Source organism: Scyliorhinus torazame, chromosome 21, assembly GCF_047496885.1.
Source record: "Scyliorhinus torazame isolate Kashiwa2021f chromosome 21, sScyTor2.1, whole genome shotgun sequence".
NCBI classification, from domain to species: Eukaryota; Metazoa; Chordata; class Chondrichthyes; order Carcharhiniformes; family Scyliorhinidae; genus Scyliorhinus; species Scyliorhinus torazame.
The window spans coordinates 97,752,032-97,768,238 of NC_092727.1; positions in this window are offsets into that span (position 1 = coordinate 97,752,032).

The following is a 16,207-nucleotide window of genomic DNA, read 5'->3' on the forward strand; positions in this document are numbered from 1 at the left end:
AATGCTGTCACCAGCACCCTCCATTGTCCCAGAGACTCTCACCTCGGTGGGTCGTTTTAGTGAAGAGGCTCCTGGGACATTATCTGGTGCGCATGATACACGTGCTGTGGTACATCAGGTGGAGGTGGGGTGGACAGTCGGAGGGTGACCCAACCCCAATGAATCGCTGTCATTCAGACTTTGTCTCGTCTTCTGGAAAGGGAGACCCCATCAATGCTGGAGATGCAGATGCAGAGTTGAGGACTACTGTAAGGGGTGTCAGTAACAATCCAATGCTTGCAAGTGCAGCTGGAGGAGTGCAACCATCTACAGGAACAGGAGGCTGTGCCAACAATATGTGCCATCCAGGCCAACACCGAACGGAATCCTTGGGTACGAGAGTCATGGCCATGGGTCAGGAAGTCCAAGGCCTAGGCAGTCTGTGTGGGTGGTGGTTGAGGCTCCGGACAGAGCAGCCATGACACAGGCAGCCATGCACCAGGGCCACATGGACATTGCTGTGGCGCTCCAGAGCGTGCCCCAGTCGCCACACAAGGTTGTGAAGTAGGTGGGAAACCTGGAGGGGGCACTGGGGTGAGGGTAGGGAGAGGGGACAGGTTGGGGAGTGGGTGGCCATGGGGCAGAGAGGTGGGGTATGTGGGGGTGGGTCAGACGATTGAGCTGCGGTGGCCAGGGCGCCTGGTCGGCGAACCAGGACGTAATTAGGTTGTCCCATGCGCAGCGGTCCTGGCACACACATTGTGTGGCATCATGTGCCTGCTCAGCCCCGTGCCCTGCTCATACAGCCGGTGGTGCTGTGTCCATTTGCAGGACACTGGGCAGTCCGTGTAGTGCTCAGCCAGATGGCTGCCTTGCGTCTGCAGCAATGGTGGTCCATGCCCAGATACCCTGGCCTGTGGGGGGCACCCAGACCCCATGGCCAATCTCCTAGTTGCCCTCTACTACTCTCTCTGGCCCTGGCAGATGTCCCACAGCCAGTGACACAACTGTCAGCCCACTGTTCTGCTTTCGGACACTTTTCGTACCTGCTCTCTCTCCCACAGCAGTCATGATGCCCAGTCCCCGCTTTTGTATACCACAAGTGAACCACGTTGGCGTTGTTTCCGCGTGGTAGGGGTGTAGCATCGCAGGAAGTCGGGGAGTACTGGGTCAAGCTCGTTAATGATATGTTAACACATGTTACTGTACATTTTGCATGCCCACGTCGGCGCGGGGCGAGGAACACGTTCACACCACCAGCGAGGCACCAGAGCAGGGCAGTCCGTCGAGCGCCTGGCGCCAGACTTGATTTTTGGATGATGCCGAATTCTCCGTCTGATCGTGATTCAAGATTCTGACGTCGCTGAACGGAGAACCCACCCCAACAGCACCCCCTACCCTTTGCCCAGTATTAATCCAGTGCTCTATTGTCCTGGATCCTCCAGATGTTCCACTACATTGACATTCCCTTCTTACTGAGCTCCTTTGTGTACTGTATGTATGAGAAACCTTTACTTGCAGATCTCCCTAGAGAAACAATTAATTTTATTTACATGTGCACAGACACCAATATATCATAGACCCAAATGGTAACTTCTTTTCAATTGCCATTTCAATCAAAGTCCTTTTCTTATACATTGACGAGCTAACTATGTTTCAGTTTGCAAATTATTTGTGACAATCATTAAATATTTTGTGGGCATGCAAAATGTACAGTAACATATTTTGTCAATAGCAACAAAAAGAAATTGAGATTTTCAAGTGCCGAAAAATAAACCCAGTATGTATGGTCGAGATTATCTTTACAATTGGATATAGCCCTCTACCTTGGACAGTTGATTTTTAAAAATATCCTTTCACAGAGTTGTGGTGATCTCTGTATGTGTGTGTGCATAGGGGGTTGGTGTGTAGTCAGTACATGATGCACTATCAATTACGATGAGAGTAGAGTGTAATCGAGGCTTTATTAAGCAGAGATGTGTAGCCTCCTGCAGCTGCTGCCGAAATGGCTGCAGCTTGGTGAGCACACACATTTATACTCCTCCAACTGGGTGGAGCCAGCAGGCAGGGATCTACCCCTGTACCTGTAGCACAGGAGCCTTACCGTATTACATCTCTTATGTGATATATGCAACAGTGGTGACTACCACATTCACCCCCTGTTAAAAAAGAGTCCAATGGGGGTGGTGGAAAACTATTTACATGCATTTTAAGGTTAACATTTTGGGGAAAGTTCAAAAATTCAGCCGATCGGGTGCTTTGATCCTCTGTTGTGAGCGCCACAGTCCCGGTGGCAATACAGTTGTCGGCTCAGTCGCCAGTGACTCCGGGAGCGTGTAGACCTCGTCTTGATCCCCGGGTGGGACCAAGGGGAGGACAGATCATCCTGGAACGGGGGCTGTGGTGAGGTGCGCTGGGGGGAGGAAGGGTCGCGCTGGGGCAGAGGGGGGGTGGGAACCCAGCTGGTGCCAGGTCCCTGACTGTGCCTTGGCGGCCGTCGGGGTACACCACGTAGGCGTACTGCGGGTTTGCATGGAGTATCTACCCTCTCAACCAATGGGTCTGCCTTGTGGAGCCGCACGTGCTTGCGGAGGAGAACGGATCCTGGAGCTGCCAGCCACGTTGGGAGCGAAACCCCGGAGGTGGACTTCCTGGGGAAGGCAAGGAGACGTTCATGGGGGGTTGCATTAGTCGCCGTGCAATGTAGCGATCGGATGAAGTAAAGGGCGTCGGGGAGGACCTCCTGCCAGTGGGAGACCGGGAGATTTTTGGACCGTAGGGCAAGCTGGGTGGCCTTCCAGACCGTCCCATTCTCCCGCTCCACCTGCCCGTTTCCTCGGCGGTTGTAGCTGGTCGTCCCGCTTGAGGCCATGCTCTTGCTGAGCAGGTACTGACGCAGCTCATCACTCATAAAGGAGGATCCCCGGTCGCTGTGGATGTAGGCGGGGAAACCAAACAGGGTGAAGATGGTGTTGAGTGCTTTGATGACGGTGGCAGATGGGGCAGGGGACGGCGAAGGGGAATCTGGAGTATTCGTCGACCACGTTAAGGAAGTATGTGTTTTGGTTGGTGGAGCGGAGGGGCCCTTTGAAATCCACGCTGAGGCGTTCAAAGGGGCGGGAGGCCTTCGCAAGATACGCGCGGTCTGGCCGGTAGAAGTGCGGTTTGCACTCCGCGCAGACCTGGCAGTCTATGGTGATAGCCCTGACCTCCTCAATGGAGTAGGGCAGATTGCGGGCCTTTATGAAGTGAAGGAACCGGGTGACGTCTGGATGACAGAGGGCGTCGTGTAGGGTCCAGAGTGGTCCACTTGTGCGCTGGCACATGTACCTCGGGATAGGGCATCGGGGGGCTCGTTGAGCTTACCGGGGCGATACAAAATCTCGTAATTGTAGGTGGAGAGCTCGATCCTCCACTTCATGATTTCATCATTTTTGATCTTGCCCCGCTGTGTGTTATTGAACATGAAGGCAACCGACCGTTGGTCAGTGAGGAGAGTGAATCTCCTGCCAGCCAGGTAATGCCTCTAATGTCGCACAGCTTTTACGATGGCTTGGGCCTCCTTCTCGATGGAGGAATGCCGAATTTCGGAGGCATGGAGGGTGCGTGAAAAGAATGCCACGGGCCTGCCTGCCTGGTTGAGGGTGGCGGCCAGAGCGACATCTGATGCATCACTTGACTTGGAAGAGCAACGTCTCATCGACCGCATGCATCGCGGCCGTGGCGATGTCGGCCTTGATACGGTTGAAGGCCTGGTGAGCCTCGGCCGTCAGGGGGAAAACGGTGGAGTGAATGAGTGGGCGGGCCTTGTCCGCATAGTTAGGGACCCACTGAGCGTAGTATGAGAGGAACCCCAGTTTGAGGGCCTTGAGGCAGTGGGGGAGGGGGAGTTCTATAAGGGGGCGCATGCGATCTGGGTCGGGCCCTAGAACTCCATTTTGCACCACATAGCCGAGGATGGCTAATTGGTTCATGCTGAACACGCACTTCTCCTTGTTGTACGTTAGGTTGAGGAGTTTGGCGGTGTGAAGGAATTTGGAAAGGTTAGTGTCGTAATCCTGCTGGTCGTGGCCGCAGCTGGTGATGTTATCCAGGTACGGGAAGGTGGCCCGCAGTCCATACCGGTCAACCATTCGGTCCATCTCCCGTTGGAAGACCGAGACCCCATTAATGACGCCGAAGGGAACCCCAAGGAAGTGGTAAAGGCGGCCGTCCGCTTCAAATGCGGTGTACGGGCGGTCCGCCTTGCAAATGGGGAGCTGGTGGTAGGCAGATTTCAGGTCCACTGTCGAGAAGACCCGGTACTGTGCAATCTGATTGACCATATCAGATATGTATGGGAGGGGGTACGCTTTGAGCTGCGTGTAACGATTGATGGTCTGACTGCAGTCAACTACCATCCTGTTTTTCTCCCCAGTTTTCACAACTACCACTTGGACTCTCCAGGGACTGTTGCTGGCCTCGATAATGCCTTCCCGCAGCAGCCGCTGGATCTCTGACCTGATGAAGGTCCTGTCCTGGGCACTGTACCGTCTGCTCCTGCTGGCGACGGGTTTGCAATCCGTTGTGAGGTTTGCAAACAGAGAAAGCGGGTCGACCTTAAGGGTCGTGAGACCGGATACAGTAAGGGGTGGTAGGGGCCCGCCGAATTTCAGGGTCAGACTTTGGAGGGTGCACTGGAAGTCCAGGCTGAGTCGCAAGGCAGTGCAGAGGTTGGGGAAGCTGTAGAGCCGGAAGTCGCTGAATTCTACGCCCTGGATGGTGAGGGTGGCGGTGCAGTACCCCTGGATCTCCACGGAGTGGGATCCAGAGGCCAGGGAGATTCTCTGGTTAATGGGGTGTACCGCGAGGGAGCAGCGCCTTACCGTATCGGGGTGGATGAAGCTCTCTGTGCTCCCGGAGTCAAGAAGGTATGATGTCTTGTGCCCATCGAGCTTTACCGTCGTCGACGCGGTTGCGAGGTTGTGCGGCCGGGACTGGTCGATTGTGGTGGAGGCGAGCTGTAGCTGGCATTGGAAGGCCCCGGGCTGGTCGGCAGGCGATGAGCGGCCCGATGAGGTGCCCGACGAGCAGGAGTCCTGAGGCGGGGAAGATGGCGGTGCCCACGGGGCGCACGTGGCAGGTGGCGTTAAAGATGGCAGTGCCCACGGGACGCACGAGGCCTGAGGCAAGCAAGATGGTGGCGCCCACGGGATGCAGGAGGCCTGAGGCAAGCAAGATGGTGGCACCCACGGGTCGCAGGAGGCCTGAGGCAAGCAAGATGGTGGCACCCACGGGACGCACGAGGCCTGAGGCAAGCAAGATGGTGGCGCCCACGGGTCGCACGTGGAGGGTGCAGGAACAATGGGCCTGGTTACAGCAGCAATCGAGCGGGCCTGGCACACAGCGAAATGTCCTTTCTTCCCGTAGGCCTTGCAGCACTGCCAGGGGTGCTTTGTCTGTCCGCAGACGTAGCACTTGGGTCCCCCGGGGTTGGCTGGCTGCCGCGCGGCGCAGGCTTGGGGTTGGCTGGGATCGGTCCCTGGTGAGGTCCATGATGGGGTGTTCGCTGGTGGGGTCCACGATGTCCAGGAGGGGGGCGCCGTGCGGTCGGGGGCGTTCGCTTGTACATTACAGGAGGCGACCGTTAGTGAGATCGTGAGTTTCTTGGTCGCCGCGAGGTTGAGGGTAGCCCCTTCTAAGAGGCACTGGCGGATGTACGCTGACCCTATGCCCGTAACGAAAACGTCCCGAATTAGTTCGGAATGTTCAACGGCCGAAACGGCCTGGCAATCGCAGTCCCTCGCCAGGGCATGCAGGGCACGCCAGAAATCTTCCACAGACTCACCGTGGAGTTGATGCCGCGTGGACAGGAGGTGCCTGGCGTAGAGCTAGTTGGTCTGCTGAATGTAGTTCTCTTTCAGTAGCGCCATGGCCTCGGCGTAGGTAGGCGCGTCCCGGATGAGGGGAAAGATATCGGAGCTCAGCCGTGCATACAGGATCTGGAGCTTCTGTGCCTCTGAGGGTGGTTCTATCGCAGATCCGATGTAGGCTTCAAAGCAAGCTAGCCAATGTGCGAAGGCCGACTTGGCGTTGTCTGCTTGAGGGTGCAGCTGCAGGCGATCCGGCTTGATGCGGAGGTCCATCGTTTTAAAATCTCTGCTTAATAAATTGATGCACTATCAATTACGATGCGACGAGAGTAGAGTGTAATCGAGGCTTTATTAAGCAGAGATGTGTAGCCTCCTGCAGCTGCTGCCGAAATGGCTGCAGCTCGGTGAGCACACACATTTATACTCCGCCTACTGGGCGGAGCCAGCAGGCAGGGATCTACCCCCGTACCTGTAGTACAGGAGCCTTACCGTATTACATCTCGTATGTGATATATACAACAATGGTGACTACCACAGTACAGTTGGATGATCACTGAGGGTCGACACGAACGGAGGGTATGGATACGGGCTCGGTCTGTTTTCTCGCTCTCTTCGGGTGTGTTGTGGCTGGAGAACAGAAGTGTATAGTTAGCTCAGAGTACAAGTATAATATTCAAAGTTAATCTAATTCTATCTTGTTTAATTTAACTATCAGTAAACGTATTGAAGAATCAAACTCACAAGTTAATTGATTAGTTACTCAATAAATAATTTGTTATCACTGGACGACTTTGAGTATTCATCATCATCAAAGTTAAAAACATCTCAGCAGAAACGGATGAGTAACACATATTATTTCAAGTAATATAACAAGAGTGGGAGCACGCTGGTCAGGCCAGTATTTATTGCCCTTGAGAAGGTGGTGTTGAGCAGCCTTCTTGAACCTCTACAGACCCTCAGTTGTTGGTGCAACCATGGTGTTGTAAGGGAGGGAGTTCCAGGATTTTGACCCAGCAACAGAAAAGGAACCCCAATATAATTCCAAGTCAGGATGTTCTGAGGCTTAGAACATAAGAACATAAGAACTAGGAACAGGAGTAGGCCATCTGGCCCCTCGAGCCTGCTCCGCCATTCAATGAGATCATGGCTGATCTTTGTGGAGTCAGCTCCACTCTCCAGCCCGTACACTCCCCGAATCCCTTTATTCTTTAGAAAGATATTTATCTTTTTCTTAAAAACGTTAAAAGAAGGAGCCTCAACTGCTTCACTGGGCAAGGAATTCCAGAGATTCACAACCCTTTGGGTGAAGAGGTTCCTCCTAAACTCGGTCCTAAATCTACTTCCCCTTATTTTGAGGCTATGCCCCCTAGTTCTGCTTTCCCCGACCAGTGGAAACAACCTACCCGCATCTATCCTATCTATTCCCTTCATAATTTTATATGTTTCAATAAGATCCCCCCGCATCCTTCTAAACTCCAATGAGTACAGTCCCAGTCTACTCAACCTCTCGTCATAATCTAATCCCCTCAACTCTGGGATCAACCTAGTGAATTTCCTCTGCACTCCCTCCAGTGCCAATATGTCCTTTCTCAGGTAAGGAGACAAAAAACTGAACACAATACTCCAGATGTGGCCTCACCAACACCTGATACAATTGCAGCATAACCTCCCTAGTCTTGAAATCCATCCCTCTAGCAATGAAAGACAAAACTCGATTAGCCTTCTTAATCGTCTGTTGCACCTGCACACCAACTTTTTGCGACTCGTGTACCAGCACACCCAGGTCCCTCTGCACAGCAGCATGTTTTAACATCTTACCGTTTAAATAACAATCCATTCTGCTGTTATTCCTCCCAAAATAGATAGCCTCACACTTGGCAACATTGAATTCCATCTGCCAGACCCTAGCCCATTCACCTAACCTATCCAAATCCTTCTGCAGACTTCCGGTATCCTCTGCACCTTTTGCTTTACCACTCATCTTAGTGTCGTCTGCAAACTTTGCCACATTGCACTTGGTCCCCAACTCCAAATCATCTATGTAAATTGTGAACAACTGCGGGCCCAACACTGATCCTTGAGGGACCCCACTAGTTACAGGTTGCCAAGCAGAGAAACACCCATTTATCCTCACTCTCTGCTTTCTGTTAGTTAACCAATCCTCTACCCATGCTACCACTTTACCCTCAATACCATGCATCTTTAGTTTATGCAGCAACCTTTTGTGTGGCACCTTGTCAAAAGCTTTCTGGAAATCCAGATATACCACATCAATTAGCTCCCTGTTATCTACTGCACTGGTGACGTCCTCAAAAAATTCTACCAAATTAGTCAGACACGACCTACCCTTTATGAACCCATGCTGCGTCTGCCCAATGGGACAATTTCCCTTCAGGTGCCCCGCTATTTCCTCCTTAATGATAGATTCCATCATTTTCCCTACAACCGAAGTTAAGCTTACTGGCCTATAATTACCCGCTTTCTGCCGACCTCCTTTTTTAAACAGTGGTGTCACGTTTGCTACTTTCCAATCCTCTGGGACCACCCCAGAGTCTAGTGAATTTTGATAAATTATCACTAGTGCGTTTACAATTTCCCGAGCCATCTCTTTTAACACTCTGGGATGCATCCCATCAGGGCCAGGAGACTTGTCTACCTTTAGCCCCATTAGCTTGCCCAATACTGCCTCCTTAGTGATTACAATCATTTCAAGGTCCTCACCTATCATATCTTTATTTCCATCAGTCACTATATATTTGTAGAAGCTTTTACTATTTGCTTTTATGTTCTGAGCCAGTTTACTTTCATAGTCTACCTTACTCTTCTTTATGGCTTTCTTAGTAGCTTTCTGTTGTCCCCTAAAGACCTCCCAGTCCTCTAGTCTCCCACTAATTTTTTGCCACTTTGTATGTTTTTTCCTTCAATTTGATACTCTCCCTCACCTCCTTAGATATCCACGGTCGATTTTTCCCCATTCTACCGTCTTTCTTTTTTGTCGGTATGAACCTTTCCTGAACACTGTGAAAGATCGCTCGGAAGGTTCTCAACTGTTCCTCAACTGCTTCACCATGAAGTCTTTGCTCCCAGTCTACCTTAGCTAGTTCTTCTCTCATCCCATTGTAATCGCCTTTGTTTAAGCACAAAACACTAGTGTTTGATTTTACCTTGTCATCGTCTAACTGTATTTTAAATTCCACCCTATTGTGGTTGCACCTTCCAAGAGGATCCCGAACTATGAGATCATTAATCATTAATCAATCCTGCCTCATTACACAGGACCAGATCTAGGACCGCTTGTTCCCTTGTAGGTTCCATTACATACTGTTCCAGGAAATTATCCCGGACACATTCTATAAACTCCTCCTCAAGGCTGCCTTTACCAACCTGGTTAAACCAATCGACATGCAGATTAAAATCTCCCATGATAACCGCTGTACCATTTCTACATGCATCCGTTATTTCTTTGCTTATTGCCTGCCCTACCATCCTGTTACTTGAAGAGGAACTTGCAGGTGGTGATGTTCCCATGCATCTGCTGCCTTTGTCCTTCTAAGTTTGGAAGGTGCTGTTGAAGTATCCTTAGTAATTCACAGCAGTACAGCACAGCACAGCACAGCAGTGATGGAAAGGCATAAGTATACACTGCAGGGCAAGAGTTATAGCTGGGGGAAGGGCAATTATGATGCCATTAGACATGACTTGGGGGGGATAGCTTGGAGAGGTAGGCTGCAAGTGTTGGGCACACTGGATAAGTGGAGCTTGTTCAAGGAACAGCTACTGCGTGTTCTTGATAAGTACGTACCGGTCAGGCAGGGTGGAAGGTGTCGAGCGAGGGAACCATAGTTTACCAAAGAAGTGGAATCTCTTGTTAAGAGGAAGAAGGAGGCCTATGTGAAGATGAGGTGTGAAGTTTCCGTTGGGGCGATTGATAGTTACAAGGTAGCGAGGAAGGATCTAAAGAGAGAGCTAAGACGAGCAAGGAGGGGACATGAGAAGTATTTGGCAGGTAGGATCAAGGAAAACCTAAAAGCTTTCTATAGGTATGTCAGGAATAAAAGAATGACTAGGGTAAGAGTAGGGCCAGTCAAGGACAGGGATGGGAAGTTGTGTATGGAGTCTGAAGAGATAGGCGAGATACTAAATGAATATTTTTCGTCAGTATTCACTCAGGAAAAAGATAATGTTGTGGAGGAGAATGCAGAGACTCAGGCTATTAGAATAGATGGCATTGAGGTACGTAGCGAAGAGGTGTTGGCAATTCTGGACAGGCTGAAAATAGATAAGGTTCCGGGGCCTGATGGGATTTATCCTCTGATTCTCTGGGAAGCCAGGGAAGAGATTGCTGGGCCTTTGGCTTTGATTTTTATGTCATCATTGGCTACAGGAATAGTGCCAGAGGACTGGAGGATAGCAAATGTGGTCCCTTTGTTCAAGAAGGGGAGTAGAGACAACCCCGGCAACTATAGACCGGTGAGCCTCACGTCTGTTGTGGGTAAAGTCTTGGAGGGGATTATAAGAGACAAGATTTATAATCATCTAGATAGGAATAATATGATCAGGGATAGTCAGCATGGCTTTGTGAAGGGTAGGTCATGCCTCACAAACCTTATCGAGTTCTTTGAGAAGGTGACTGAACAGGTAGACGAGGGTAGAGCAGTTGATGTGGTGTATATGGATTTCAGCAAAGCGTTTGATAAGGTTCCCCACGGTAGGCTATTGCAGAAAATACGGAGGCTGGGGATTGAGGGTGATTTAGAGATATGGATCAGAAATTGGCTCGCTGAAAGAAGACAGAGGGTGGTGGTTGATGGGAAATGTTCAGAATGGAGTTCAGTTACAAGTGGCGTACCACAAGGATCTGTTCTGGGGCCGTTGCTGTTTGTCATTTTTATCAATGACCTAGAGGAGGGCGCAGAAGGGTGGGTGAGTAAATTTGCAGACTACACTAAAGTCGGTGGTGTTGTCGACAGTGCGGAAGGATGTAGCAGGTTACAGAGGGACATAGATAAGCTGCAGAGCTGGGCTGAGAGGTGGCAAATGGAGTTTAATGTAGAGAAGTGTGAGGTGATTCACTTTGGAAGGAATAACAGGAATGCGGAATATTTGGCTAATGGTAAAGTTCTTGGAAGTGTGGATGAGCAGAGGGATCTAGGTGTCCATGTACATAGATCCCTGAAAGTTGCCACCCAGGTTGATAGGGTTGTGAAGAAGGCCTATGGAGTGTTGGCCTTTATTGGTAGAGGGATTGAGTTCCGGAGTCATGAGGTCATGTTGCAGCTGTACAAAACTCTGGTACGGCCGCATTTGGAGTATTGCGTACAGTTCTGGTCACCGCATTATAGGAAGGACGTGGAAGCTTTGGAGCGGGTGCAGAGGAGATTTACCTTGATGTTGCCGGGTATGGAGGGAAAATCGTATGAGGAAAGGCTGATGGACTTGAGGTTGTTTTCGTTAGAGAGAAGAAGGTTAAGAGGAGACTTCATAGAGGCATACAAAATGATCAGGGGGTTAGATAGGGTGGACAGTGAGAGCCTTCTCCCGTGGATGGAAATGGCTAGCACGAGGGGACATAGCTTTAAACTGAGGGGTAATAGATATAGGACAGAGGTCAGAGGTAGGTTCTTTACGCAAAGAGTGGTGAGGCCGTGGAATGCCCTACCTGCAACAGTAGTGAACTCGCCAACATTGAGGGCATTTAAAAGTTTATTGGATAAACATATGGATGATAATGGCATAGTGTAGGTTAGATGGCTTTTGTTTCGGTGCAACATCGTGGGCCGAAGGGCCTGTACTGCGCTGTATCGTTCTATGTTCTATGTACATCTTGCAGATGGTACACACTGCTGCCACTGTGCATTGGCAGTGGAAGGGGTGAGTGTTTAATGTGGTGGATGGGGAAACAATCGAGCAGATTGCACAGTCCTGGATGGTGTTGAGCTTCCTGAGTGTTGCTGATGCTGTACTTGTCAACACAAGTGTAGAGTATTCCATCGCACGTATGACTTGTGCCTTGTAGATACTGGACAGGACTTGGGCAGCAGGCAAGTGAGTTACTTCCTGCAAAATTCCCAGCTTCTGACCTTTTTGTACCACAACATTTATATGGCAAGTCCAGTTCAGTTCCTTGTCAATAGTAACCTGCAGGATGTTGTCAGTTGGAAATTCGGTGATGGTGATTCAGTCATTGAATGTTAAGGGGAGATGGTAAGATTCTTTATTTTGCAGATGGTCATTGCCTGGCACCTGTGTGGCATGGATGTTACTTGACACAAATCCACCCAAACTTAAATGTTGTCCAAGTCTCGTTGCATATGGAGAAAATGCTGGAAAATCTCAGCAAGTCTGGCAGCATCTGTAGGGAGAGAAAAGAGCTAATGTTTCGAGTCCAGGTGACCCTTTGTCAAAGCTTTATTAATTAAGGGGCAATTTAGCATGGCCAATCCACCTACCCTGCACATCTTTGGGTTGTGGGGACGAGACCCAAGCAGACACTGGGAGAATGTGCAAACTCCACACGGACAGTGACCCGGAGCCGGGACAGTGACCCGGAGCGGGGATCGAACCCAGCTCCTTGGTGTCGTGAGGTAGAAGTGCTAATCACTGCACCAACATGCCACCCTCCCATCGCCAAACCTGCCTGAAAAGAATGGGTGTAGAAAATCCCCATTCGCCCATATCTCTACACTTAATATTGACAGCATAAATGTTTTGTTTACCTGATAATATTATGAAGTTGTTACTGAGAAAGACGGTAAGACTGTCAAATTAATGAAGAGCCATTGAATATATAGAATGCAGTGTATATTTATGAAGAGAAGGCAATTCACAGCTAGGACTGCTGGACATCTGTTAGCACTCTACAGTCAATGAAGTACTTATAGTCACTGTTGCAATGCAAAGTCCCTGTGGTAATACCAGATATTGCAGTACCTGAGAGGTGGATGCCCATTGGCTAGACCTAGGAGTCTACCATTGGCTAACGCACATAGCTCCGCCCTGAGAGGCGGGCTACAAGAACCAATGCCATCCCAGCAGCCTTCACTTTCTGTATCGAAGCTGCTGGGTACAGTTCTAGCTGATTAAAGCCGATTCGTATGACTCTCCTTGTCTCATGAGTAATTGACTGTGCATCAATTTATCCAGCTATTACTTCTTAAAGGATGGACCTCCGCATCAAGCCGGAGTGCCTTCAGCTCAGTCCCCACGCAGACAACTCCGCTGCTATTTTTAAGCACTGGCTGGTGTGTTTTAAGATCTTCATCAACACAGCCGGCGACGCCCCCATGGAAAGGCAGAAGATGCACCTTCTACGCTCCCGAGTCAGCCCTGCAATCTACCCTCTGATCGAGGAGGTGGAGAATTATGCTGCAGCTATCACTCTGCTAGAAGGACATTACATCCGTCCTCTGAACCAGGTCTACGCCCGTCACCTGTTGGCAACGAGAAGGCAGAGCCCTGAAGAAACACTGGAGGACTTCTATCGGGCTCTACTAGTGCTGGGCCGGAACTGCGGCTGCCCACCAGTCACGGGGAATGAGCACACGGAACTTGTAATTCGGGACGATTTCGTGGCAGGTATGTCTTCTCCCGACACCCACAGAAGGCTCCTTGAAATGGACACACTGGGCCTCACTGAAGCACGGGCCCTGGCAGGGTCTATGGACGTTGCGTACAAAAACGCACTGTCTTTTGCTCCTGGGCGCACGGCACCCCCCTGGGCTGCGTGGCACCCCGTCGCGGCAGCCCCCCAGACTTTCCCGCTAACCCCGCAGGCCTGCGCCGCTAGACGGCCCATTTTCACTGCCGGCCAACGCTGCTTCTTCTGTGGCCAAGCGAATCATCCCCGCGCGCGTTGCCCGGCCAGCACCGTCACCTGCAAAGGGTGCGGCAAGAAAGGCCACTATGTCGCGGTCTGCCAGGCCTGCGCCGTGGCAGCGGTCGCCAGCGACTATCCTCAGCCTTTGTTCCAGGTCCCGGCCGTCCAAGGCCCACTGCCGCCCTCCTACCCACAGGCAACGTGCGACCCACGGGGGTGGCCATTTTGCCCCCCGGCCACCATGCTGGATGGGTGGGCGCCGCTATTTTGTCCCTCGCCGACGCCATCTTCTGTATCCCCGGACTCCATGTGCGATCCGTGGCTGACGTCATCTTGGATGGGGCCTCAAGCCCCCAGTGCTGCCTACTCCACGCTGCCTGACCAAAACTCCTCCTTGCTACAGCTGGCCTCTGTTACCCAGAACCGGCCTCAGGCCCCCAGCACTGCCGACTCCACGCTGTCTGACCAGACCTTCCACTTGCTGCAGCTGGCCTCCGTGACCCTGGACCTGAGTCGGCCCCGGACGCTAGCGAAAGCCACCACAACGATCGCTATCAACGGCCACGTGACGTCATACCTGATCGACTCCGGGAGCACGGAAAGCTTCGTCCAACCCGACACGGTAAGGCGCTGTTCCCTTGTCACCCATCCCGTAAACCAACGGATCTCCCTGGCCTCCGGGTCACACGCAGTGGAGATAAAGGGGTTCTGCCTAGCGAACCTCACTATCCAAGGCAGGGAATTCCGCAATTTCCGCCTGTACGTTCTGCCGCACCTCTGCGCAGCCACCCTTATTGGGCTGGATTTCCAGTGCCATCTGCAAAGCCTGACCTTTAAATTCGGCGGCCCTATTCCCCCCTTACTGTCTGTGGCCTCGCGACCCTTAAGGTCGAACCGCCTTCCCTGTTTGCGAACCTCACCCCGGATTACAAACCCGTCGCCACCAGGAGCAGACGGTACAGTGCCCAGGACGGGACCTTCATCAGGTCCGAGGTCCAAAGGCTGCTGAAGGAATGGGTCATCGAAGCAAGCAACAGCCCCTGGAGGGCTCAAGTAGTGGTGGTAAAGACCGGGGAGAAACATAGGATGGTCATCGACTATAACCAGACCATCAACCGGTTTACACAGCTGGACGTGTACCCTCTTCCCCGTATAGCTGACCTGGTGAACAGGATTGCGCAATACAAGGTCTTCTCCACGGTGGATCTCAAGTCTGCCTACCACCAGCTGCCCCTCCGTCATGGGGACCGCCAGTACACTGCCTTCGAAGCAGATGGGCGGCTCTATCACTTTTTAAGGGCTCCCTTCGGTGTCACAAACGGGGTCTCGGTCTTCCAGCGTGAGATGGACCGAATGGTTGACCGGTACGGCTTACGCGCAACGTTCCCGTATCTTGATAACGTCACCGTCTGCGGCCATGACCAGCAGGATCACGACACCAACTACCGAAAATTCCTCCAGACCGCGAACCTCCTTAATCTGACCTACAATAAGGAGAAATGCGTGTTTAGCACCGACCGTCTAGCCATCATAAGGAGAAATGCGTGTTTAGCACCGACCGTCTAGCCATCCTAGGCTACGTAGTGCGAAATGGAATCCTAGGCCCCGACCCTGAACGCATGCGCCCCCTCATGGAGTTCCCCCTCCCTCACTGCCCCAAGGCCCTAAAGCGCTGCCTCGGCTTCTTTAGCTATTATGCACAATGGGTCCCGAATTACGCAGACAAGGCTCGACCCCTGATCCAGTCTACAACCTTCCCCCTGTCGACGGAGGCCCTCCAGGCCTTCTGCCGCATCAAAGCGGACATCGCAAACGCCACAATGCGCGCCATCGACGAGTCCCTCCTCTTCCAGGTCGAGAGCGATGCGTCCGACGTAGCTCTGGCGGCCACCCTCAACCAAGCAGGCAGGCCCGTGGCTTTCTTCTCCCGCACTCTTCATGCTTCCGAAATTCGCCACTCCTCGGTCGGAAATGAGGCCCAGGCCATAGTAGAAGCTGTGCGACACTGGAGGCATTACCTGGCCGGCAGGAGATTCACTCTCCTCACGGACCAATGGTCGGTGGCCTTCATGTTCGACAATGCACAGCGGGGCAAGATTAAGAACGACAAGATCTTGCGGTGGAGGATAGAACTCTCCACCTACAATTACGAGATCGTGTACCGTCCCGGGAAGCTGAACGAGCCTCCTGATGCCCTGTCCCGCGGCGCTTGCGCCACCGCGCAAGTGGACCACCTCTGAGCCCTCCACGAGGACCTCTGCCACCCGGGGGGTCATTCGTTTCTTCCATTTCGTTAAGACCCGCAACCTGCCCTACTCCATCGAAGAGGTCAGGACAGTCACCAGCCGTATCGGCGCGGAGTGCAAACCGCACTTCTGCCGGCCAGAGATAACGCATCTGATCAAGGCTTCCCGTCCCTTTGAACGCCTCAGCATGGACTTCAAGGGCCCCCTCCCCTCCACCGACCGCAACACGTATTTCCTGAACGTGATTGACGAATACTCCCGGTTCCCATTCGCCATCCCCGGCCCGGACATGATCACGACCACCGTCATCAAGG